Source organism: Camelus ferus, chromosome 17 (genome assembly GCF_009834535.1).
Source record: "Camelus ferus isolate YT-003-E chromosome 17, BCGSAC_Cfer_1.0, whole genome shotgun sequence".
In the NCBI taxonomy this organism is placed as follows: domain Eukaryota; kingdom Metazoa; phylum Chordata; class Mammalia; order Artiodactyla; family Camelidae; genus Camelus; species Camelus ferus.
In genome coordinates, this window is record NC_045712.1 from 40,511,140 (window position 1) to 40,538,551 (window position 27,412).

Genomic DNA, 27,412 nt, shown 5'->3' on the forward strand with positions numbered 1-27,412 from the left:
GAACTTATTTACAAAACAGACTCACAAACATAGAAAATAAACTTATAGTTGGGGGGGAGGGAGTGGGAAGGGATAAAGTGGGAGTTCGAGATTTGCAGATACTAACTAATATATATAAGATAGATAAACAAGTTTATACTGTATAGCACAGGCAACTGTATTAAATATCTTGTAGTAACTTATGGCGAAAAATATGAAAATGAATGTATGCCTATTTATATATGACTGAAGCATTGTGCTGTACAACAGAAATTGACACACTGTAAACTGACTATATACTTCAATAAAATGTATTTTTTTAAAATTTCCTTTATTACAAAGTCTGCCCCTGAACAAGTTCATCTTGCACTACAAATTAAATATTAGGAGTAAATTACCAATGTGTAAAAATATGGACTAAGATATTTAAGTATGAACTGTGTTTTCTGTCAATGTACAAAAAGTTTATGTTTAATGCAGTTGGAAACTGTCCTCTAACTCTCCCGTCCTATTTTCTCATATAAAGGAAGCATGTGTTGATTATTCCTGGAACTGCTCTTCCAAAACTAGATTTTTACAATCACAAAAATCACTTGACACCTAAAGCTGACAAGAGATGTGGATACAATTGTTTTAGTGTCCACAGAAGAAACAATTAACAATTTACTTATAAGGCAAAATGAAGGACAGAAAATAATAAAGGTGATTCCTGTCAACAAGAAACTTGTATTTTAAAATCAAGTACTAAACAGGATTATGTGTTTAACGCTTTGATTCAATAGGACAGGAGTGGCGCATAGAAACCTGCATTTTTAATGAACATTCTAGGATGCAGAAACTGATCTGCAGATCACACTGAGAAATACCATAATGGAAGGAACCCAGGTTCTCCGTCCAGTGATACTGTGTTTTAGTTTGTATCTTTTGCCTATCTTTGTCACTGGCTATTTAACTACTTCTCTACCCCTCTAAAAAGCGGGTTCTCCACTCCAGCTCCCAATGTATTTCTGGGAAAGGGGACCTAAAACATGTTCTACACTAAGCACCTCCTCTGGCTAATGCCACAGAGCTCAGAAACCAACTAGTCACATCTACAGGGCATGCAGCTATTTAAGAAGTGCTTTGATACATCTGGCATCAAGGAAAAAAGTATTTATTGTGTTGTTTCCTTACTGTTGATACAAAGGCAAAACATATTAGCTGTGTTATTAACTAAAATGTGTTCATGTACCCTGCTGACCTAGTAACCTGAGCCATGATTTATAATGATTTTATGGGGAAAAAAAGTAAGTTCATGTTCCAAACTAACAACATCCATTTGTATGTTGTGACTTCTTAATACTATTATCTTTTTATAACACTTCCAAATTTATGCAATATGCATAAAAATTATTCTTGCTCTTCACAGCAACCTTCTGAGGTAAGAGAGGGAAAGTGTCAATCAGCAGGTAGAGAAGTAAAAAGCAGGAATGAAAATGGGGATCTACATAAGCAGCAGTATATACCAACAGTCTGCAAAGAAATCCAAACTTACGTAAACTCTGAGAATTATTTACTAAAGAAATTGAATATACTGTCCAGAGAACAAGAGTAGAATCCTGCCCCAAAGTAAAGCCTTCCTCATTCTTCCTCTGGGCAGAATTTTCAGTCCAAGGACTGGGTCCCCTCCACTACACCCTGCCAATCATTAAGGGCCTAATCAACTAAGGCTTATTTAACATTTCAGGAAACCAAGACTCTAGAGAAACAGAACTTAAAAATCAGGGTAAGGTGAGGAGGGAAACAGAATGTTTCACTTTATTATGCTCACAGAGACAGGAAAGAATAAAAATAAAAAGTTCAATAGATAACTGAAGTTGACAAAAACTACAGCATAAAGGAGAAAGACACAAAGAAGTACAAAAGAGAAGAAGCAAGAGATCAACCCAGGGGATCAAAGCTCCAACTCACAGGCACTTCAAAACGAATTCTGAGAAACAAAAATGGGGGAAAAGCCCACTAAGTACTAATCAAGATAAGGGTGTATGGTGCTTAAAAATTAACTACTAAATATTCCCAGATTCAACTGATCACAAACTATAGACTACATTAGAATGCTTTGTGTCTTGCCAGCTTTATCACCACCAAGTGGTGTTCTGACAAAGAGGGTGCTTGGGGATCACCAACTTAGTCAGTCTAATAATTAGGTAGTGGACACGTGCATCCTTTTCGTTTTTCTTTTTTGCTTTTTAAACATTTACTCTTTTCCAATTATATACTGTGGAAAGAATACCTCAAAATTCATCTTACTATTTCTGACTTAAACTCTACAAGGTTTAGAAAAATTTATATCTATTACATATAATGATTCCTACCTAAGAAGAAAGTTCATCCTGAACCATACCCTATTCAGAGTATTACTATGAGTAATTTTTTCTTCAGCTTTTTGAACAAGAATACTTTAGCATGCTCAGGTTTTTTTTATTATGAAAATTTTGAAACATGCAGAGAAGCAGACACAACTTTATAATGAACACACACATCACTTACACGTAACAACTGTTAATATCGTGCCATATTGGTGCCTTCCTACCGAATGATTTTAAAGTAAATTACACACATTAGTACATTATGTGGCTACAGAAAGTAAGGATATTTTCCTACATACCACAACATTATTATAAAAGATTAGCCTTACCAGTTAATTTCAAAATGACTGTTGGAGGCTCTACTTAACCTTCTGTACTTTAAGTGGCCTTTGGTCAAAATCTATATGAGAAATCTTAATACAGATTTCACCCGTCAACACAAAATTATCTTTACCTTGGATTTCAAAAGCTTGAGTATTACTATCTAGAAGTAATTTTGCTATATAAAGATAAAACATATCTATTATAAAATCAGTTTTATACTGGCAGTTCATGCTAACAATTCACTTTTCCAACAATCTATACTGGAGGAACCAAAACCAATTATTTATTCTATTTTAAAGTAAAGTGCAACTCAATTTCAGGAGCATGATAAACTTTTGATATAGTCTCAGGGATTTAAAGGAGTTCTTAGTAAAATCTGTTTTGTAAGTCTAAAAGCACATATATATGCATTTTTATTCATTGTCACTAATACTTTGCCATTTAAAAATTTATACAGTCTCCTCAAATCTTTGTTTTAGCAGTTTTCATCTAACACTAACACTTTAAAGTCACAACTTACTTTAGTTTCCTTTCTGCTTTTACTCCTCAGCGCTGTGTGTGTGTGTGTGTGTGTGTGTGTGTGTGTGTGTGTGCCTGTGCCCCCTCTAGGATGAGTCTTCCGGAACTGAGCAATAAAAAACAAACATCTAATGACTTCTGTTCTTTGAAACACCTCCATTAATGGCCTTGGTATTATCTTTAAATAAACAGGTACAAAAATGGCTATTAGAAACATGAACTGTCTGTGGCTAGGAAAAATTAGGATGTTCCTAATCATTTTCCTTCCTTCATTTACTGTCTGCTGTACCCAATCCATAAAATAATATATGCTTAGTTTAAAACAGTATTTTTTCTTTGGTGTTCCCACAAGTAATGACATTTTGGTATATCTGGTATTATATTATCCTCTGTGCTGTAGTCTATGTCTATATAATTTAATCATACGTCCCATTCTTGAAGTTTGTCCTTCCTAGTTTGCTACTCGAACAATACTGAAAGAACATCTTTGCATATAAATAATTCTCTTAATTTTTTCCACCTCCTTTCCACCTGAGGATTGCCTCAACTACTGGGTTATAGGGTAAGAACTTTTAAGTTTTAAAGCCTTTGATACATAACTCCAAAATACTGATGGAGCATAAACTGATACAATTTTTAAAGAAGGCATTGTTCTAGTGGCCAGTTTACCAACGGCCTACTAGCATCAACTGTTACCTCAGACAACCTTCAATAGCCATGCCCACCTATACGTATATACCACGACCCCACCCTATAAATTTTTCTAAATTCTGAGATTAAATGCTTGAACTTTTTCCCCTAAATGCAGTGATTTTCACATTTTTATGCAGTATATGTTATGCATAAGAAGTCCCTTGAATAATCATTGATAGAGTGCATTTAAACAACTATGTCTGAGAATATGATTTTACTACTTAAAATAATTCAATTATGGTAATTCTCCTTACATATAGGAGAATTTACTACTGTTAGTCTCACCAGTGAGTAAAGCTGGTACACAGAACCTTTGGTCAGTAACACAACCCTAAAATACTAGTCCTGATGACCCTTCTGGGAAAAAAAGAATGGAATATATTAAGACACATTTTCACTTTATCCACTCTAAGAACAAAGTAATACAAAAAATATAAACCTGTTTTTCTCCAGCCTATACTAATAAGCAACCAGAAAGACTGATTTTTTAATTTTTATTTCCTGGCTTTTAAAAAATTAAAACTATAGCTGATTTGTAAGATTGTTTTAATTTCAGGTATACAGCTTCAGATTCTTTTCCATTATAGGTTATTACAAGATAGTGAATATAGCTCCCTGTGCTATACAGTAAATCCTTGTTGTTTATCTGTTTTATATAAAGTGGTGTGTATCTGTTCAGCCCATACTTCTAATTTATCTCTCCCCCTCTGGTAACCATTAAGTTTGTTTTCCATGTCTGTGAGTCTGTTTCTGTTTTATAAATAAATGGATTTGTATTACTCTTTTGGACTCCACATATAAGTGGTAACATATATCTGTCTTCTTCTATCTTAGTGTGATAATCTCTAGGTCCAACCACATTGCTGCAAACGGCAATATTTCATTCTTTCTCATGGCTAAGTAATATTCCATTGAGCACACACACACATACAGACCCCCCACATCTTTATCCATTCATTCATTGATGGACAGTTAGCTTGCTTCCATGTCTTCACTGTTATGAATAGTGCTGTTATGAATACTAGTGTGCATGTAGAGTGGTATTTTAAAATACAGCTATTTCAAGATCTACAGTAATCATAACAGCATGATATTGGCATAAAAACAGACATACGGATCAATGGAACACAATAGAAACCAGAAATAAATCCACAGACCTATGCCTATGGTCAATCCACCTTCAACAAAGCAGGTAAGAACATACAATGGAGAAAAGACAGTCTCTTCAGCAAGCGGTGTTGGGAGAACTGGATGGCACCATGTTAATCAATGAGGTTAGAATACTCTCTCACTCCATATATAAAATTAAACTCAAAATGGCTTAAAGATTTAAATATAAGACAAGACACGATAAACCTCCTAGAAGGAAACATAGGCAAAACATTCTCTGACATAAATCTTAGCAATGTTCTAGGGCAGTCTACCCAGGCAATAGAAATAAAAGCAAAAATAAACAAGTGGGACCTTACTAAACTTACAAACTTTTGCACAGCAAAGGAAACCAAAAGCAAAACAAAACGACAACCTGTGGAACAGAAGAAAATATCTGCAAATGATGAGACTGACAAAGGCTTAATTTCCAGCATATATAAGCAGCTCATACAACTTAATAAGAAAAAAACAAACAACCCAATCCAAAAATGGGCAGAAAACCTAAAAAACAAGCAATTCTCCAGTGAAGACATACAAGTGGCCAATAAGCACATGAAAAAATGCTCAACATCACTAATTATTAGAGAAATGCAAATCAAAACTACAATGAGGTATCACCTCACACCAGTCAGAATGGCCATCATTCAAAAGTCCATGAACAATAAATGCTGGAAAGGGTGTGGAGAAAAGGGAACCCTCCTACACTGCTGGTAGGAATGTAGTTTGGTGCAGCCACTATGGAGGACAGTATGACGATTCCTCAAAAAACTAAAAATAGACATACCATATGATCCAGCAATCCCACTCCTGGGCATATATCCAGAGGGAACTCTAATTCGAAAAGATACCTGCACCCCAAAGTTCACAGCAGCACTATGTACAATAGCCAAGACATGGAAGCAACCTAAATGTCCACTGACAGATGAATGGATAAAGAAGTTGTGCTATATTTATACAGTTGAATACTACATAGCCATAAAAAAGAATAAAATAATGCCATTTTGCAGAAACATGGATGGGCCTAGAAATTGTCATTCTAAGCGAAGCAAGCCAGAAAGAGAAAGAAAAATACCATATGATATCACTCATATGTGGAATCTAAAAAGAACAAACAAAAAAACAAATAAGGACACTATGAACTCATCTACAAAAGAAAAAGAGACCTTGCAGACATAGTAAACAATCTTATGGTTACGGGGGAAAGGGGTGGGACTTTGAGATTTGCAAATGTTAGTCGCTATATATAAAAACAGATTTTTAAAAAAGCTTCTTCTGTATAGCACAGGGAACTATATTTAGTATCTTGTAATAATCTTTACTAAAAAGAAATATGAAAACAAATACGTGTATATGCATGACTGAGACACTGGGCTGTACACCAGAAGTTAACACGTTGTAATTGACTGCATTTCAGTAAAATAAATAAATAAATAAAATACAGCTATTTCAAACTACATACAGAAAAGCCTTTATCTACATGGGCATATTTTTCCAAATATAATTTTACACAAGTTAAAAAAAAACTCAACACTTCATATTGTTTATGTAGTAAAAGTACAAAGAATACACAACAGCTTCTTAATACTTAGAGGCAAAAGGAACAGGATGGCTTCAGTGCTTCAGCAGTTGTGTGTGTGTGTTTAATCAAACATAGCAAAATTACTTCACTCTATACACTTTGCATAACAAAAATAACTGAATAAAAATAAGAGAATAGCTATATATCAGCATTTCAGATCAAATAATTTAAACTCCAAATATGATTTTAAAATAAGCATACCTTTGTACTTTAATCTTTTAAAGTTCATTAAAGTGGAGTTACCCCAAAAAGATACGAGTATTTTATGGACGCTTTTGTTAGATCAGCTAAACATTACAAACTCAAGTCTCAAATATGAGAATAAAATAAGTATTTCCATTTCTTAAAGATGTAGCAGTCATAAAAGCTGAACAGGTTACAAGTCTATTTTAAAAGGCTAGAGACTCTACCTACATTGGAAGATCTGTTTGAAACTGAAAATTCTGTTTTTCAAAGTTCACAAAATGATTATTAGCTAAATACATTTAAACTGAGGACACTCTTTGTTAACACTCTAGACACTTTTACACTCATTTTAGGTGGATTTTACAGTCTGATAAATCCACGCAGAAAATAGTTCAACTGAATTTTTAATAACTAAATTATATACAAACTACTTTCCTATATACAAATAGGATAGTCAGAAAAACATAATCACAAAAAGAGTTCATTTATAACTGCAACAGTAAAAACAAGGTACATACAAAATTAAATGGAGATGTGTCTTGTTCTTGACTAGAATTTTTTTGTATTGTATAAAGATGCCAGTTTTCTCTAACTTAGTTTAAAAATTCAATGTATTCGCAACAAAATGCTCAGATTTCTTTTGAAGTGAAAATGATTCTTAAATTCATTTCGAAGTGTGAGGATAAAAAAAAAAGATTAAAATAATGAGAAGGGACCAATTCCATCAGATACTAAAATGCAGAATAAACAGCCACAAAAATTAAACAGCTGTATTATTGGGGGTAGGAATGGTTAAGAGACTACAGTAATCAGAAAATATCCAGACATAATGTGGCAATTTAGTAAATGTAAAAGGTGACATTTTCAACTGGTGGGAGAAAGATGGATTATTTGATTAATAATATTTGGAGATAGGGGCTTGTCCTTGTTAAAAATACCTTTTTTTCATCCTTATCTTACTATATTAAAAGTAAACCTACATCTGCCAAATATTTACAGGCTGAAAAAACCAATGAGACAAAATATGGTATATAAAAGCAAGGGTGGTATATATGGAAATAAAAACCATGGTAAGAAGCCCAACATAGCATGACTTGAAACTCTGAAAACAAAAAGGAAAGATAGGATAATTTATGTGTGTGTCAAATTTAAAATTCCAAGCAAAAAAACATTACACAATAAAGTTATTTTTTAAATGACATACTGGACACCAGACATGTGAAATATGACTAAAGGCTAATATCCATAGTACACAAAGAACTGAGGAGAAATCAACAGAAACAGCAAGAGAAAGGGCAGGAACCATCACTTAAAGGAAAATATAAAGTAAGCAATAAAGGAGTTCAAACTCATTTGTATCTGCTTATCAGACTGGTAAAATTGGAAAGATTAATAATAGCCACTGCTGATACGGACATAGTTAAACTTGGTAGAAAGTTTTTGGATGGTAAGTTGGCACTATCCATTAATTATAAGTGTAAATTCCCTTTCACATAAAAATTCCACTTTTATAACAGAAATGTATTCTGCAGGAATATTCACAGAAGCATGCCAAGAGACTGCACAAGTGAAGCATTCATAGAGAAAAAAGCTGGAAATTACCCAAATGCTCGTCAACAAAGGAGTGAATAAAACATAATGTAGCCATTGAATGAAATGTATACTCATCTACTGAACAAATATTTAAGCACCTTTTATGTTGCTGGCAATGCAATACAGAATCAAGGTCATATATCCAGCAAAGCTGCCTTCTACTTTTAGAGAGTTAAGCAATAAAAACCAGACAATTTAGAGAGACCTGCTATGAAGAAAATAAACACTCAAGAGTGACTAGCGAAGGAGGAAGGCTACACTAGGTAAGAGTGAGTGATGAGAGAGGAAGTGACAGGAGCATAGGAGAAGGAGCTAGCCAGATAAAGGTGGGACAGAACACTCCAAGTGGAGAATGGAGAACAAGTGCAAAGGAAGAAAGAGCTGTAGGGAAACAGTACTGAAAGGTCACCAGCAGTAACTAAAAAGCAGACAACCATGAAGAGAGGTAGGGACCAGCTCGATAAGGTGTAGAATAAAATCCAAAGTGCACTGGAAAGACACTAGAGTAACTAATATCTGTGTCAGAATTTTTAAAGTTCACTCTAGTGTCTATATGGGGAAAAAAAGACCATGAAGGGCAAAAGCAAAGCAAGGAGAAGACTTAGGAGACTACTGTAAATCCTCGAGGTGAGGGGGATAGAGGATTACTATGTAGCTATTAAAAATGAAAAATACATTAAAAAATTCAACATTTATCTAAATATGTAAGGTATCTGTATACCTTTAATAGACATTTTTTGCATACATCTGCAGAATAAAATGTATAGAAATAATACTTGACCAAGAAAATATCTATCATATGGCAAATATATGTTAGCCAAACACTGATATGTAACAGTAAATAAATGTTTACATACATACATATTCTTTGGAAAAATAACCAATGTCTCCTAAAAGCAAGGAAATCAAACTTACTCCAATTTTTAAAAATATTTAGGCAAATTCACTTAACTATATCAATACACTTCTATTTTTAGTAGTTTAATTTAATGGAGATTTTTGTTCAGTTCTTATTCTACTGAAGTGGCAATATTTTAAAAATCAACCACAACACAAAGTAATGGCAGATTTCTGATTAAATCATTTAAATTACTTTAAATAATATGTTTTACACTATAATTTTAGGATGTTGCCTTGTAATATCAGGTAAATGTCTAACTTTGCCCTTGAAATACTTAACAAGGTAGTGTAATTAAATGCCTAGCAACTTCAGTTCTGAGCCTAATTTCACCTCGTGGAATCTTCCCAGCAATCTCATAAAGCAGACAACACTCTCCAAATCATCAGATGAAAAAAATGACTAGCAGCAGTTAATGTGAGTATAGCTAGTAAACTGCTCTGTTAAAATTCAAATCTAGGTCTGTTTATCTCAGAGTCATGTGCTCTTTGAATCAAATCATATATCCCATCCCCAACTCCAAAGTTTTAGACAATTAGTATTTAACAATTACTGCTGTAGATAAGTGCAAGAGAAGAGTTAGCAATTTTTAGGTTAAGTGTTGTAAGTAATACTAAAGAACTACATTCTCTGAACAATAACCACTGCAAAAGAATTAAAAAATAATTTTAAAATATTTCTAAGATTTAAATCACTGCATACCCCGTACTTTGAATCTGTGCCTACCTAAGTAACACACCTGCTGGCAAGAAAGTGCAGGATTTTCAAACATGATTGTATTATGCCAAGGAAATGGAAGATTTTACTTCAAGAAAGTTTCTAGATGTTAATCTCTCTCTAGGTTCAGGCTACAGGCAGAATTAAACGGCAGGAACTCAATGACTTCCAGAAGTAATTTAATGCATGCTTTATATCCCGTAACAATAACCTTCTTCTCCACTTGTTACAAGAGTCTCCCTTCACCACCATACCAGCACACTGACGGGGGGGGGGGGGGGGGGGGATACTCAATAAATTAATTCTGTGAGGGCTTGGGACTGTATCTTTGGTTCCTGTTTCCAAAATGCTTAGCACAGGTTAAGCTCTTTAATACTTGATGGACTGAATAAGCTAAAAATAAGAAAAATGTTCTAAAAGTAGGCAGAACAAATCATAATATAGAGGCTTAGGTAGCCAACAATTATATATAATCTAAAAGACTCCTTAAATGACTTTAGGAACATTAAGGATTCGTCTGTGAACCATGTATCTCATCTAGAACAGACGTTGGCAAACTTTTCCTGTGAAAGTCCAGATAGTAACTATTTTAGGCTCTTGTAGGCCTTAAGCTCCGTTGCCAACTATTCAACTCCGCTATTGTAGTGAGAGCAACCAGACAACAGGCACAATAATGAGTGAGGCTAGGTTCCAAAGGTTTGCACTTTATTCATGGGAAGTGCAAATCTGAATTTTGTAAATTTCATGTGTCGTGAGATATTATCCTTCTTTTGATGTTTATCAGCCATTAAAAAATGTAAAAATCATTCTTGATTCTCAGGCCATGAAAAAACAGATGGTAGGCAGTAGTTGGCCAGCCCCTCATCTATTTCTTATTTTCACTGAGAACAAACCAAAGGCAAGTGAGTTTACGGTTTAATTAAGTACATTAAACCTAAATGTGAAGAACAACAGAAAGGGTTTTTAAGTAAGCTACTAGGTTACTAAGAGAATCATACTTTTTTTCTGTAATTATCTTCAAAAACGGGTTGTATAAAGAAATGAAACAGGACCAAATGACATACAAAAGACATCTGTTTGGGAAAAATATTTCAGGCCATTAAGACCAGGTACATGCTAAGCCAGAATATGGCTTCAGTATATGCATGCCCTTTTTATCCGCATAAAAAACTGTTAGCCACTGTTGTTGCTATTAATTAATGATCATCATTATTATTATCACTTAGACTTGTATGTCTGGCCAATGAAGACAGTGTTTGCAGAGGATATGATGATGACAGAAATTACGTCTTGAGTTACCTAGAATTATTTTTTAACCCTCTAGAAACAACTTCTAGTCTTATTAGCACAGAAGAATGATTTTTCATTTACTTTCCTCCCCAGTATTAATATATACGTATTTCTTCTGATTATAAGTTCGTAAGTACTCAAATAATGTGAGGAATACTACTGTCTTAACTCCAAATTTCTCTATGCACTTTGGTCTAATTTTTCAAAAAGTTATGCACCTTGTACTTTTAGGAAGTGTTCAACAAACACTTCTGAAGATATATATATGGCTGACCCTTTAACAACATGGCAGTGGGAGGGAGTAGTTAGGGGCGCCAACCTCCATGCAGTAGAAAATCTGAATTCTGCTATCTCTGCCTCAAAAACAAAGGAACTGATAAATGAATCACCCAAGGATGGGAAGCTGGAACAGTTTAGGATAGAATCAGGACTCAAACCCTAGTTTTTTGATTCCACATATTATGATCTCTAATCAAACACAAACTTTCCCTCACACTTAAAGATCTGTAAAAATCAAAAAACAGGCACTATATTTATTGAGAAAGAAGTGAAAAAATGCAGTCAGTTCAAAATGGTGTTCTTCATGGGTCAACTGTACTATGTATCTTCATAACAAATGTGTTTTCTAAAGCTTTTTTTTCCCAACTAAACAATGTATCAAAGAGCTATCAATGGATGTGGATATAATACCAAATTCTGTAAAAGTGTACAGATTAAATCCTTTGTTAAATTCCTTACAGCAAACTGACTTTAATACAAATACTCTTAACTTCTGCTTTTTATATATTGTTTGGCATATTTTTGCTAATTCTCTTACTTTTACTCTGACTCTTTTTAACTGTTTTAAATGTGCCTCATATACTGAATATGAAGTTGGATGTTATTGTTTTTTTAACCCAGTTTGAGTCTTTTTATTTTTGAAAGTTTTATTTCATTTATAGCTGTTACAAATTATATGTTGGTCTTATTCCTTTTGTCTTATTTTTGTCTGCAAATCCTTATATCTGGGTTATTTAAGTATGTTTTTTTCTCTTGACCTTGGGTGACTTTTTTTCTTACTTTTTCACATGTCTAGTAATTGTTGATTGTATATATTATACATTGTGTATTGGATATATTGTGGAAACTCTGGTTCCAGAGTTGTCTTCTAAAGAGTGTTGAGTTTTCTTCTTTAAGGCAGCTAAACATCTTGATTTTATGGAGCCTGGTTTTACACTTTGTTAGGAGGGAGCTACTTCATATTTTATTAGGGTAAATACCTTTATTCATAAGGTGTGACCCTTCTCTGGTTTCAAATGAAAAGCATGAGGCTCCCTAACTTGGCAGGACTCAAACTCTAAACTCTTCTTCACTATGAGGGCAAAGGTGAAATCTATGATCTTATTTCTCAATGTTCCATGTATTGCTTTAAAACTGAGTTCTTTAAAATCTCCCACACACACAGTTCTGGGGTCAGCCAAGGATATGAAGGGAGTTTATAGGTAGATTTTTACACTCCCCTTGGGACTATCTCCATTTTGGGTTCACCTACCCACCACCTGAATTTCCTGCCATCCTGGCAACCCTGAGCTCCACTGTCTGATACTTCACGAGTTCTAGTCAACCAGCACCAGAGACTGATGACTGTTCTCACCGAAGAAACCGTAGAAAAAAGGATGTCACCCAGTGACTCTATTTCTCTTCTTTAAAAGTTCACATCTCCTCAAACTTGTCTTCTTTTGACTGCTCTCTGACACCTTCAAACAGTTATTTTTTTGTATTTCTTCCAGAGTTTATAATTTTTTTCTTATGGTTTTACTGAGATATAACTGACATACAGCACTGTATAAGCTTAAGATATGCAGCATCATTATTTGACTTACATATATCATGACAGGATTATCACAGTACATTAAGCAAACCTCCATCATCTCATATAGATATAGATACAAAATTAAAGAATTAAAATTTTTTTTCTGGTGATGAGAACTTTCAGGATTTACTCTCTTAATGGCTTTCATATATAACACACAGCAGCATTAATTACATTTACCGTGCTGTACATGACATCCCTAGCACTTATTTATCCTATAACTGAAGTCTGTACCTCTTGACTGCCTTCAACCAATTTCTCCTTTTAAAATCATTTTTTTACTATGTAAGACCTCCAAGTCTGCTTGTAGAACCCTTTAAACTGGCAACCAGATCCTCCCAAAGGTTCTAACCTGGAACCTTAAAACCAGACAATCTGGCTCCAGCCCCATGGTTTTCTATCAGTAGGACTGGGATAGGACCTTGGCACTGTATTTTTTTAAGTGCCATACATATTGCTGATGCTACTTCTCCCAGAGTCAAGGGCTACAGCTATAGACAAACTGTATGATTCAACTCTATGTATAACATTAGTCAGTAACCAAGCTAAAAACAAAACAAAACAAAAAAAATCCCCACAAAACATAAACCTGACACCACAGAGTAACCTTAGAATCACCTCCTTGAGAAGCATCTATCCATTAAGACAGCACTTATTCTAACAATCTTTAGCAACCTTCTGTCCCCTGCCATGCATATCAAGTTTATGGTAGTCTCCCAAGGAGAAGGACATCTTGCGGCCTTTGACAGACTTAAGATAGTAGCAGGTCTTAATTATGAGGCTCTCTTATATTTATGAAGAAGAGAATATTACAGAAAGCAAAGCAAGCTATGAAGCTTTTATTTTCAAGATGTTACTACTTGCATTACCCCAATACAAAGAACTTTAAGAAACTCCAAATCTCTACTCTATTGTGAGTCCAATAATACAGCAATAAATAAATCAGAGCTTGGACCTATATACAAATGCTCCATTGGTGTATTATGTTGTCTTCTCAATTTACCAAACTGTGATGTTATTCTGAGATTTTTTATTCCACAAGAAATCTTTCCCACAATTCCTTCATTTACTGAATAGTTCCAGGATATATAGCAATACCAATAGCATAAGTGCAATATATGTACAGATTTCATTTATTCAACAATTTCTTTATGCAACTCCTACATACTAAGAGTAGTAATAGATTCTGGGTATACAGTGGTAATTAAAATAAACATAGCCCTTAAATTCTTGGTAGAGAAGACAGACAACAATTCAATAGTTGCAACGAGCGGTAAGTGTATAACTAACAAGTGAGAAAAGGGAGTGGAATGACACATGGACAAGTGGAAGGCCCTACTTAGATTGGCCACAGACTTCTGCAGTAACCTTCAAGGGTACCTTTAAGCTGTGAGGGTAACCTTCAAGCTGAGACCTGAAGATGCAAAGGAGTCAGCATGTAAGGAGCAGAGCAGGAACAGTCCAGAAACAAGAAATAACATGTGGAAAAGCCCAAAATCATTAGGACCCCATCATCTTATAAGAACTAAACCTTAAGACCATAGTGGCTCAATTATAGTGGGAAAGAGTGACTGAAATACGAGCTGAGGCTGAAAATAGCCAGATCATGTAGGGCTCTCCATACTGTTAAAAAATGCTTTTTTTTTTTTTTAATCTAAATGCCACTGGAAGTCCATGAAAGGTTATAAGCAGGTGATCCCATTTGAGTTTTTAAAAACTGGTTTCAGCTATCATGAAAAAAAAACTGAAGGTAAACAAAAAGAAAGGAAACTAGTAAAGAAACTACAGCAATAATCCAGGTGACAGATGGTGGTGGCTTAGGCTAGGATAACAGCACTAGGCACAAAGAATAGCTAGATAAGAGACTTTGGAGATAGAAAAAAGGGGCTCTACTAATGGGCTGGTTGCAGTAGACGAGAGAAATTAAAACAGATGACAGGAATTAAAAGATAACTCTTAGGTGTTTGGCTTGAGCGATTAGGTTGTGATACTTACTGAGTTAGGTGCAATGTAAGAAAAAAGAGTGTTTCTAGAACTGCACTGTCTAATACAGTAGCCCTAGTCACACAAGGCTATTTACATTTAAATTTTATTAAAATTTAGCTCATAAGTCACATTACCACATTCCAAGTGCTCAACAGCCACATGTAGCTGGTGGCTATCATATCAGAGTACACAGATGTAGAACAGTTCCATCATCACAAAATGTTCTACCGAACAGTGCTGTTTCAGAAGGAAGAAAGTTTTTAAAAAATGCAAATGCTGAGTGGTCCAGCAAGACTAAAGGTCAACATGAAGGCCCAACAGTGAGCTCAGCAAGAGCACGTTCACTTTAGTAATGAAACCAGAACATAAACTGGAATAGGAGATGAAAGGTGGAGACCATATCCATAATGTATCTCTTTCTGGCTGTGAAAGGGAGCAACCAAAGGGGCACGAGCTGGAGAAACAGGTTGTCCAATTCCAGAATATTCACCCATTCAACAGATGTTTATTGAGCACCTACAACTTCCAGAAACTGTTCTGGATACCAGGCATACATACCAAATCAGGACAGGACCCTGACCGGGGGAAATAACAAGTAAGAAAACACATTACTTTGAGAGATTATGGTTAAACATCACAAACCAAATAAAAGAGAATATGATAAAGTGAAAATAAATGAGTGAACACAGAAGAACTCAATCTGACATGAGCTATAAATGACAGGAAGGAAACACCTCTGCCAAGGTCTAAAATGTATTTGTATGCTATTGGGAATGATCCACAATGAGGTGGTAAAATGTGAAAGTCATTCACTCAACACGTATTTACTGATCCACTAGTATGTACAATTCCAGGCACTGGGAAGAAAGCAGTAAGGACAGACAATAATCCTTATCTTCCAAGAGCTTATGCTGTATAGGAGGCTAAGAAAAAGGGGGGAGGGAGAGGTAATATATCCACTATGTTAGACAGTGATGAAGGCTAAGGAAAAACATAAAGAAAAGAGATAGGAATTTGGGGAGAACTTCTACTGAGTTTGCAGTGCCTACAGTTTCTACCTCCAGTGTTCCTCCAATCTAGCTACTCTGGGCCTACTGCTACTACCCTAACCTAAGCCACCACCATCTGTCACCTGGACGATGACTGTAGTTGTTTTACTGGTGTCCCCCCTTTTTTTCTTGTCCCCTTTCACTTTTACTTCCAGAGGGAGTGAGAGAAGGAAAATGGCAGTCATAAAGTGAGTAGTTCTAACACGTAGGATTTCATGCTTTTACAGAATGAGATGGTAAAGCCCTGGAGGTTTCTAAACAGAAAAGTTACATCATCTATTGCTTTAAAAGGATTATTCTGGCTACTGTGTTGTGAATACAGTTAAGGGAAACAAAAGTATATAAAGCAGCAAAGACCAGTTGGAAGGCCTCTGCAGTAATCCAGGCAAAAGATTAAGATGGCATGGCTATGATAAGAAATGGCTAGATTTTGGATATATTTTAGGAGAGCAGACACAACTTTCAGACAAGGTTTGGATATAGGGTGAGAGAAAAACAGTCAATAACAGCAAGGTTTTAAGTTTGAGTAACTGGAGAGATAAGAGTTGCATTTAGGAAAGACTAAACAGAACAGCTTTAGAAGAAATTGGGAGCTCAGTTTCAGATATATTACGTTTGAGATGCTTCTTAGACATCCAAAATGTTGGCAAAAGTTGGATATCAGGATCTACAGTTCAAGGGAAAAACTTAGGCTAGGGATATAAATATGGAAGCCATCAGCAAATAAATTAAATATCATATGTTTAAAGCTATGAGACTGGCAACGAAAAAAGAGAGGTCCAAGGACTAAATTTTCAGCCACTCCAACACAGAGGTCAAAGAGATGACAGAAAAAGCAAAGGAGACTAAGGAGGAATCACCAGTGAGGTAGGAAGAAAACTTGCTATTAGATGTGGTGGCCTAGAAGCCAAGTGAAACCTGGGTCTCAAGCAACTGTGCCATATGCTATTAAGAGATTATGTGAAATGAGGACTGGAGATTTATAACATGGTGCTCACTGGTAGAGATTCAAAAGAAAAGGGAAGCGAGTATATCCAAACAATTATTTCAAGGTGTTTTGTTTGAAAGATAAGCAGATTGAGTGGATGAAAAAAGGAAGCAGGAATGAAAGTTTTTTTTAATGGAACAAATAATATCACGTTTGTATGCTCACGGGACAAGCCAGTAGAGAAGTGATGCAAGAGAAGGGACAATGACAGAATAATATTCTTGAGAGCAAGAGGGAATGGGATCTAGTGTAGAAATGAGCTGGTTGTCCTCATCCGTGAACACTACAATTTATCCGTAATGACAGAGAAGGTAAAGGGCCCAGTCACAGATGTGGGAGCATGTAGGAATTCTTCCAATTATTCAACATGCTTTGTGAAATAGAGAGCAAGGGCAGTAGATGAGAGCAAGGATGAGGGAAGAGGTTTGAGAAGAGAGGAAAACGATACATTCATAAAGAGGGATGAATTAACAGACCAAGGACCACTAGGCATGAAGCCAGGGAGGGACAATGTTGTTGAGAGTGTATATAAGAAAGTGATTATGATTTAACATGAAATTTCAGTTGGGTAAAAGTGAGGTTGAGGGATACTGAAAAGCATAGACGGACAGACAAAGTATAAGTTCCAGTGGAGCCAAAGAGTGTTGGAATTGAAGAACTAGGGTCGTTGAATCAGACTGAAAAATAAGATCACTGGAAGAGAAGAAATCAAGGAACTAAGAGGTTAGAATATTGGAAGCATCCTCTAAATCAATGTTACTCCAAGTACCATACCACAACACCCTAAGGAGCTTGTGCCAGATTATATAAATCAAAATACTGCCTCCTTCATCAAAAAAAAAAAAAAAATCAGCTGAACTAAACACTGAGCTTAGTGATACAGGTGATTTACATTCTGGCACAAATGCCTTACTCCAATTCATACTAGTAACAAACAGTTCACAGACCAGGTAGCATTCTGAATAGCACTGCTCTAAATGTACATTGATATCACCAAGAACCAAGAAGTATGACAGAAATAAAGAAGACAGTGATCCAGAAGCTAACAATGTTCAAGGAAGGAAGGGAATGACCCAGGAAAGTTGGTAGATGACTGAAATAGAGGGGTGGTGGGTGGTACAATTGATGGCATGAAAGTCAAAGCTTAAAGTTCTGGGAAAGAATGGTCAAAAAGTGACAATGAGGAATAAAGAAGACATTAATTCAGCAATAAAAGATATGCAAGAAGAAGAAACATTTACCACCTGAGAGCGCTGCTAGGTCAGGAGCATTATAGGGGAGAGGTTAGGTTACAGCTGGAACAAGAAAGAAAAGGAAACATTCCCAGAAACGATTGACAATAAAAAGGATTTGCTAAAGACTATGAGTTCCAGGAGGCATAATGAATGGACTTCAGGAGATGATAAAATGTGGAAGATGGAGACCAGAAAAAGCAATGGGATTAGAATCTGGAGGGATAAGGATAACACATACAGAAGAGTGAGGCATAACGAAAGGAACAATGTCCTTGAACAGGCATGTGTCAGGACTGGCCTCTGACCAGAATATAATGCTTTCTCCATCTTAAAGATGGACGGACCCTCCATGCAGATTGACAATAAGAAGGTGAAGGAGTTCCTGCTTAGTTTCTGATGGGGGAAAGGGGATTAGTTTGAGGAGCAAAGACATGTTAAAGTCTTCCTGTCTTAGTACTTTCTAAAGAAATGTAATATGACCTGGGATATAATGGCAGTAAGGCGAAACCTGAGGCCCTTTAGCATATAGTCAGGCCATTCTTCAAGTATGATTCAAGAATCTAAGTATTCTCACAAAACATATCCAGTTTTAGTATTTTAACTATCATTATTACTCTGCCATATGAGTGACTCCAGACTTCTAATCTCTTAAACTGTCTAGCCTCTTACTTTCCATTCTAAGGAGAATAGACTGGCTGGCACTCTGACTCAAGACCTAGGTAAAATGACTGCAGAATTAAGGCAGGAAACAGTAACCTACAGAGGACAACTACAAAGTTAAGTTTTACTACCCAAATGTATCACAGAGAACATTTGTATCTAACAGAACAATATAAACCTCGTTTCATATCCTCATGTGGCTTTTCCAACAGAAGAAAACAAACTTTAAAATTAATAAAATAAACTTTAAAACAACTTTAAAAATAAACAAAATGCCAGAAAGACTAAATTAATGAATCTATCTAAAGAGTACTATGTCAGCATACTATGCTTCCCATATAACACTTACTCAGTGTCTACTTTTGCATCTAAATGAACTGTTAGGTATAAAGCAATGTCTGACATTGCTACATTCTTTGACCAGCTCAGGAAAGATTTTAAGAGTCTACCTCAGCACTTTCTACACAGAAGAATAGAACTCCACTGGGAAACCTCCACAGTTAGCTGGATTGAAAAATATTTCCAAGAAACCCTTGTTACTCCTTTATACATGTGTCATTCATCTGGTACATGGAAAACTTCAAAAAAAAAAAAAAAAAAAGACTCTTTACACCCCCACCTCCAAACCACTTAATTATATTTAAAAAAGGGGAGGGGGAGCAGCTTTACAACCACCACCCTTCAGTGAAGCAAATTATAATCATTAAGATCATTTCCAAACTGCATTGCCAAGAAATTTTTCAGTAAATCTAACTTCTCACATTTTTATATGGGTAATATACAATAGTGTGTATGTGTGTATATGTATATATATACATCACAATTATTTCAGCTACCATAAAACCCTATTAATAAAAGAAACTTATTAATTAACCCCTTAGCATTTGCACATCTTTTACTTCCAAGTCAGATCAGCTATCAGCATTTAAAGATTTATCACAGGTATCATCTGTATACCACGAGGACTGATGAGCTTGAAAGAACTTGTTAAAAGTACCTCCCCCACCTCCAATTTTCTAATTGTTTAACACACCTGTTACATCAGTTAAAAGGAAATATCAGTCCAGCAACATGTGTTGTGAAATCATTAGTAAAATTATGGGAATATTAGCGAAGAAATTAATAGATGGAAATAAACAGGGGAGCAAATAAGCACTGATATGAAGCAGTTTCACCTCAGCATCATCCAGCTGTTCACATTCTTCAAACTGTTCTAGGATGGGGGAGGCCTTTTCAAAAAAAAAAAAAATGTTCAAAAGAAATCAGAGGCAGAAAACTTCTGGATTATTACAAGAGAAACTTTACAGTGGCTCTGCAAAGTTATATGGGGATTGTGGAACAGGCCAAAGGGTGAGCATACCTGCAATGAATGTTTTGTGAAAAGACCACCAATGAGTTTCACTTGCATTATATACCATACCCTATATAAACAACTGCAGTCTGTTTTCAAATGATGCTTTTTAAAACCGATGTTTGCATTTCCAGTCCAGACTTAGTTTGCCATTTAAACATGTAGTCTGAGGACTAAATACCCCACTTTTCAAAGTGGAAATGAAAAACCTTGCACTAGCAGCAAAAGATTGAACCAGTATCTATTAAACTGCCTGCAAAAACTTATCCTGACCAAATAGCAGTAAGCCATTAATTTAAATAAAACTGATATTCAATTAATTCTTCAATCTAAGCTATGCTTTTCAGTTTTAGATCTAGTGTGATAATAGTTTATCAGAGAAATGCAGATTTTGGCTGAAAACCAAAACATGATTTAAAGTCATCAATAAAATTTCAGGCTAATATGATTGTGTACCACAGTCAGAATTTGTCCAGCATTTTAAGTGCCTTCAGAGATTAAGTTTTGAGATCTCTTTTAAGAATACACTTTTTAAAACTATACCTAAGATGATCAAGTAGTGAACAAGTTGTTGTTTCTTCTCCTTTTCCTTGACCCTACCCATCTTGATTCCTAAACTGTGTGAATTTCCCAGATTTCACAAAGTTAATATACATTTAAGTTCCTAACCTATAATAAACTGATACAAGGCATTTTCAAGTGCCAAATATAAACTAATCTTAAGTTATATATACACATACACACACAATCAATCGTACTACCTTCAGTCATTTAGTATAATCATCATTCTAAAAAAACTGTACTCCAAATGGACTAATGCAGATGTTACAAACTGGCAGTAACCTGGTAATACGTGTACTTAATATGTGCTAAACAGTGTCTTGAAATATGAATTTCATTCACTGATGTGTGTGTCATGGGATGCACATCAATCTGGATTTCCCACTTCTCTTAAGGGGAAAAGAAATCAGATGATATGGAAACCTGAACTATTTTCCCACACAATGGACAGAGCTGAAGATTGGCTGCTTAGATGGGACATGTGTTCTCCAATTTGCTGTGGTCCACAGGGTCCCAGTTAGCCCGTATCTGCCTGGCCCTGAAGACACTGAGTAGCCATTCCCACTGCAAAGAAAGATCAATTCCATATAGTTTTGAAAGCAATCATACTTTAGTCTCTTAATCTTGGAAGTGAAATTGTTGTACGCTATATTAACGAAGTAGCCAATTTTAAAAGATAAATTAGGTCCCTAACAGGAAGAATTTTTTTCCAAGTTAAGATGTACATAGTTTTCAAGAGAACTTTCAAATCTGCTCTCATATCTCATAAAAATCTTGGAAAATTGGAACAGAAACTATCTTGACCTAAAGACAGTTAATGCTGCAAATACTTGTTATGGACTTGGACGTTACTTATTCCATATATGATCCTTTATGAAGGATCACAGCCCATTCTGAAATAATCATTTACATGGAACAACTGAGGCATTCTTGCCTTACTTTCTTTGAAAAAAAAAGACACAACAAATACATTTCTTATATCATCAAAAATCAAATACATTTCTTAGTCAAAAATGTCTCCACAAAATTATACTGAATTCCAAGAGCAAAACGGAGCAGTAAGTGAAACCGTCATCTTCCCTCCTTACTCAAGCAAATTTTAAATTTCATTTCAACCACCTATTATTGAAAACATGCAAAGTTAATATTTTCCCCTAAAGTCTGAGAATTTTCCAAAAAATGACTATTTGATTTCTAAAGCTACTTTAAAACAAGCTTTATTCCTGTTACTAATCAGAATCTGATCCGAAATAAATATTTTCATAAAATAATGCTACTAATAGAAGCAGCAAAGAACTTTTAACACAGCAATGTGGAGAAAGGTTTTTACTGAAAAATTTAAAGGGCAAAATCTGGTATAGCGCATCACAACACTATACAAATATATACTCTATACAAATGAGACCCTTCAGTCACTAGGCACTATCTCCAGCATTCATAAGTTGACCCAACTAGCTCTGTAGATACCCAGTTTTTAAACACAGACAAAATATTCCTTGAAAATATAACCAAGTTGAGGACTTACTCATGTTTTACTGTGTAATAGATTTTAGACAAATTGACAATCACTTGTTAACTTCTTCTGAGAATTTTAGTGTCCCTAATTTATTAATACAGCTAAACATTAGGATCATTTACCCCAAAATTATTATACTGAGGTTTTGGTTTATAAGTATGATATATTTAAGCAGAAGCAAAACTTTCTATTTAAAGTGACAAAATTTAATCCTTGGTTTAACTTTGACCTTTCTCCTGCAAATAATGGTTGAGATGACATAGTCTCAAACCAACCTTTTTTTTGGGGGGGGGGGTTAAGGTTCATCTATTTACTTTTGGTGGAGGTACCAGGGATTGACCCTGGGACCTCGTGCAGGCTAGGCATACACTCTACCACTGAGCTATATCCTCCTCTCAAACCAATCTTTTAATTAACAGTATTAACAGGAATAAATTATTCTAGGATTCTAAAGGTTTCTTGATTGATGCTTTCTCATCAAAACTATTCCACACAAACCTGCTAGGGGAAAAAAATCACGACGAGCATTACATTATATCCATCCACTGGAGGGCACTCAACACGACCAAAGCTTGCAATGAAAACAGGCCCTAACTCTATTCTCACTCAGCTGCATCAGGTTTGAGGGAGACTCTGGGGGTGGGGAATATCTCTTAAAAGAGTTGCTCACAATTAACAAATTTTAAAAGATAGTTAAACTCTAAAAAGGGTTCCTAATGTGACTGACTTTCTCTTTTAAGAGCTTCTTTCCTTAGGGAGGAAGTAGATTAAATACATACTTCAAGGATAGCAGGGTTTAGGCCTCAACAGATGAATCTAGATTTCAAACCTAGTCAAGCTCAGACTTGCATAAAACACAAAAGCAGCATTCTTAAGTAAACAGAGGAAATAAAGAACTCTCTCCAAAGCTTAAGTAATGAAAAACTACACAAGTAAACTTCTACTCATTTTCAAGCAACACAAATCACATTATTTTCCCTTCCTGGAACTTAAGGATATATTTTAGCCTATTAGCCTAGTTATTTATTGCACCACAATTAGAACAGATTACATAAACAATAGTTCGTTTAAAAAAAAAAAAAAAAGAACTGATTCTGGAAATCAGTATTCTCTCAATGAGGGTACAAGAGGCAAGAACTACATGCTCTGGACTAATCAGAAGCAGCTCCCAGTCTATGTTTTACTGTTTACTTTTATGGTATAAAAATGTTTAGTCAAGCTGTTTCAACAAAAGATACCGTACTCCCAATAAAGAGGGCTACATGAATATAAGCTAATACAACTAATGTTTTCACAACCAATGTAACAAGCCAACATGTAGCACTAAAGAGTTACCAATACTTTTATTAGACATTTGTCCTGTTCTAAATGCCTTCATCCTTTCTGCCCTGGGTTGACAATGGAGCACACTTCCAACCAAGCTCAAAGTACAAACTTAAAATTTACCACCTACTCCTCTACAATTATTATCAGCAACTAATAAACCATGGGAGAGAAATAAAATCTTATTATAACTGGACAAATGTATTGTTTCATTTCAATAACACAAAAGTTTCATTTGGCTGAAGATAGTCCATTTCTGGGGTTAATTTCATTGCTACTTCTAAAACGTGAGACTCCAACTTTTGAATTCTCCACGTCCCAAACAATACCTAAGCTCTTCTTTCCACCCCTCCCAACAATAAAAAAAAAAAAAAGAATAACCTGCAGATAGTTTTCTTAAGGACCAAATATCAAACACCCTTAGAGAAATTTGTCTACTTCATGTTTTCCCTTCCTATTAGGGGAGATGGAGGAGGGAACTGTTATGAAAACAAAAATACACAACCTCATTTATATGGAGAATTTTTATTCCAGTCATCACTAGTAACAGTAGGACACTCAATTCAGTTTAAATTTTAATATTGGAATCTACATCTTTCTACAGTTATCTTGGTAAAGGAAGTAGTCAACACTTCAAAAGAAAGAAAACTCTTGCTTATTGACACCTGAACACGGCTAAAATGTTGTTTTTTTGTTTGGTTGGTTTTTGCCACCTTATTTTTAAAAGCTGGTTTTTCCTGAAGGCTATTTTAAGTGACCATTCTAACCTCTAGGAGAATCTCAAGCCTAGAGCCCCACAAGGACTCTAATCACATGCTATACTCAACTTTCTAGTGCAGTTTTTTTTTTTTTAATTTCCCCTTCAAGGACTTCAGACTTGAATAGTCTCAGCATTCCTTTAATCCTATAGAATTGTCTTTCCCAAGTTTTCCAAGTTACTGTTGCAATTACTTTAGTGCCTTGTACGTGGCCTTCAGAACAAAGACTAGGTCAAAGTAATGAATATTGCGTGCAAATTAATCAAATTTTGTGAAAGGAGATTCTCAAACCTTAAAGGCACTTTTTTTTTTAAATCCAGAGATTTTTGGGTTTAAATGTAAAAGTAAAATAAACGCAGCAGCTGCCTTAGTTCATTCAGACCAGGAGAAAAAGCCTCCGAAGTAGAAGTTTGCAGAAGTTTGCGTCACTTATTCAGCAGATAACTAAACAGCAGCATTATATACATAACATTTCAAGTTGTGACTAATATTTCTTAGAACGAAGACAAGTTAACATCACAGATATCGGAAGGTACTGAATGTACACCAAGTGGCAATAATGAAATGGCTTCCTAAGTTTCAGACAAAATACTTTATCACTCACCAATCTGAAAAATATCAGCCGAGGCTTTATCAAAGGACAGCCGTCTCTTCAAGCTGCTGTCTAGTCTAAGCCACCACTATTCATGACACAAAGCTCTCATTTCACTAAAACCACTCCTCGATTTCCTTTTGCCGACCTCTGCATACCAGCAGGCCAGTCTCTCTTCATTCACTACTCACAAACTCGGGGGGGGGGGGGGGGGGGGGACGACCCACAGATGTCTGGAAGATACAAAGCAGGAGACAATGCTCCCTCAAAGAGGGAACAGAAAACGAAGGGAACAACTACACCCGACTGCCAAAGCTTTCAAGTTTAGCGGATTCAGAAGCGGGCTGTGAGAACTTAACTTCGAGAGTCTCTGTTCCCAGTCTCCCCAGACAAAACACGGACCGAAGTTGCAACAGCGGAATCTCATTCGGGCAATTTTGCAGCGAGGGGGAAAAAAATCACCCCGCAGAAAAAATGCTCGAAAAATCAAGTTTAGCCGCCACAAAACTATCTGAATAAATAATCCCTACGAACAACATTCTCGAAGCAGTCAGAGCCCGCGGGTCACTTGATAAGACACAGTAAGCCAGTTGCTCTCGCCCTTATTTTTTCTGCTAGAGTCTAACACCCACCGCCAGAAATCCAAGACTCTCAGGACCTTGCATGCCGCTTTCACTCACCTGCACGGTGCAAGAAAATATAGGTGCAAAATACGGATTTTATATGTGCATATCTTCCTGGCGCATCGCACCGTCTGCACTAATAGTTTGGATCTTCTAAGATTTAAAGTTGCTTGGATTTACACAAACGCCAGTGCCAAACTCACATAAGCAGAGCATTAAAAAAGACGCTAACAATTCTCCTAACAATTCGTCCTTAAGAACGAAAGAGGGAATCTGGAGAGAAAGTGCACTGGCCCCATCCTCACGACAGACAGGACCTAGGGTGGCGTCCCAGGCCCAGAGCCCGTACCCCAACTCCCCGCGGAGGCTGGGAAGGCGGAGTCCCCCGTCCCCACCCCGCCCCCCACCCCGGCCCCGGCGCATCCCGAGGCGCAGGGTCCCTCCCCCAAACTCAGCCACGGCCGGAGCCCCGGACGGAAACCACAGGCCCCCCACCCCCAACAGCCTGCCAGCCAGCCGAGCTCCCGGACGCGCCCTCGCAGCGCCCCCTCCCCGCAAGCGGAGCCCCCAGGGCCCCCGAGGAGCTGCGCGACCGGAACCCGGGCCCGGCCGCCGCCCTCCGTCCCTCGGGCGCGGCCCGCCCCCGCCGCCTCCCCGGCGCCCCCAGTCCGCACCCCCCGGTCCCCACCCCAGGCCTCCGGGCTGCGCCGGGCCCGGCTCCCAGCCGCCGCCAGGACCGCGCGCCCGCGACGAAGTTTGGCTCCGAAGAGGGAGCGGGAGCAGCTCCGAAAGGGTAAGGAAAGGAGCGCCCAAGTACCTCAGGGGAACAGGCTCCTCCCGCCGCGGGAGTCTGACCGTCCTCGGCCTGCGGTGGCGGCTCGGCGGGGACCGCAGCTGCTCCTCGGACCTTTCTCCGTCTCCGCCTCCCCTCGCTCTCCGCTCCCGGGGCCGGGCTAACGCGGCTGCCACAGACCGAGAGGCTTAAAATGGCGCCGCACAAGGAGCTCTTATAAGTCGCGTTGGAGCCGCTGTATCCTGCCGCCAGCGGCGCAGCGCGGAGCGTTCCGCAGCGCGAGGACAAGGGGCGGGGCGCGGGAGGGAGGCGGAAAGTAGTCCCCGTACCGCCGTTCGCCCGCCCCGGGCTGGGGCGGGGCGCCCGCGGCCTCGCGCGCTCGCCGGACACTCCCCAGGGTAGAGGCCGGCGGCTTCCCCGCCGCGCGGGACCGGAGGGCGGCCCGCCCGGACGCAGTGGTCCGAGTTGAGGCGGCCGGGGCCCCTGCGGGCGGTTTGGGATGCGGAGAGCGACACCGGGATTCTCCACTTTCCCGAGCCCGACGCCTCCGCCTCATGCGTGCCCCGAGCCTTGAGAGCGGACGCGGGGCTGGCCGCGCGCCGCCTGCTGCCCGAGGGAGGCGGCATGCGGGCCCCGGCTTTCAGGGGCCGAGCGGGGTCGGCAGCACAGGTCCCGGGAGGGCGGAAGTTCGGGGCCGGGGCGGCGGCGGCGGCTCGGGCTCTGAGGTCACGGCCCGCGGGCTCTGGGCGCTGCTGGGCGCCGCCACAGCCCCGCTGCCGGTCGGGGGACCCCGGCGCGTTCGTGCTTCCACCGTGGTTGCGGTCTGGGCCCCATGCTCTCTGCAGGA

General features: G+C 37.6%; 1 protein-coding gene across 3 annotated transcripts in view; it reads right to left on the reverse strand.

Moving 5' to 3' along the window:
• CTNNB1 (catenin beta 1) overlaps positions 1 to 26,748 on the reverse strand; it is a 41,400-nt gene extending 14,652 nt beyond the window's left edge. For 2 of the 3 annotated variants that reach the window (XM_032459156.1, XM_032459155.1), the window contains exon 1: positions 26,590 to 26,747. The gene's annotated coding sequence lies outside the window, so the exon portion shown is untranslated. Of the gene's footprint in view, positions 1 to 26,589 lie in introns of all 3 variants that reach the window. The other variant, XM_032459153.1, reaches the window with a different exon arrangement.
• Between the last annotated feature and the right edge of the window lie 664 nt (positions 26,749 to 27,412).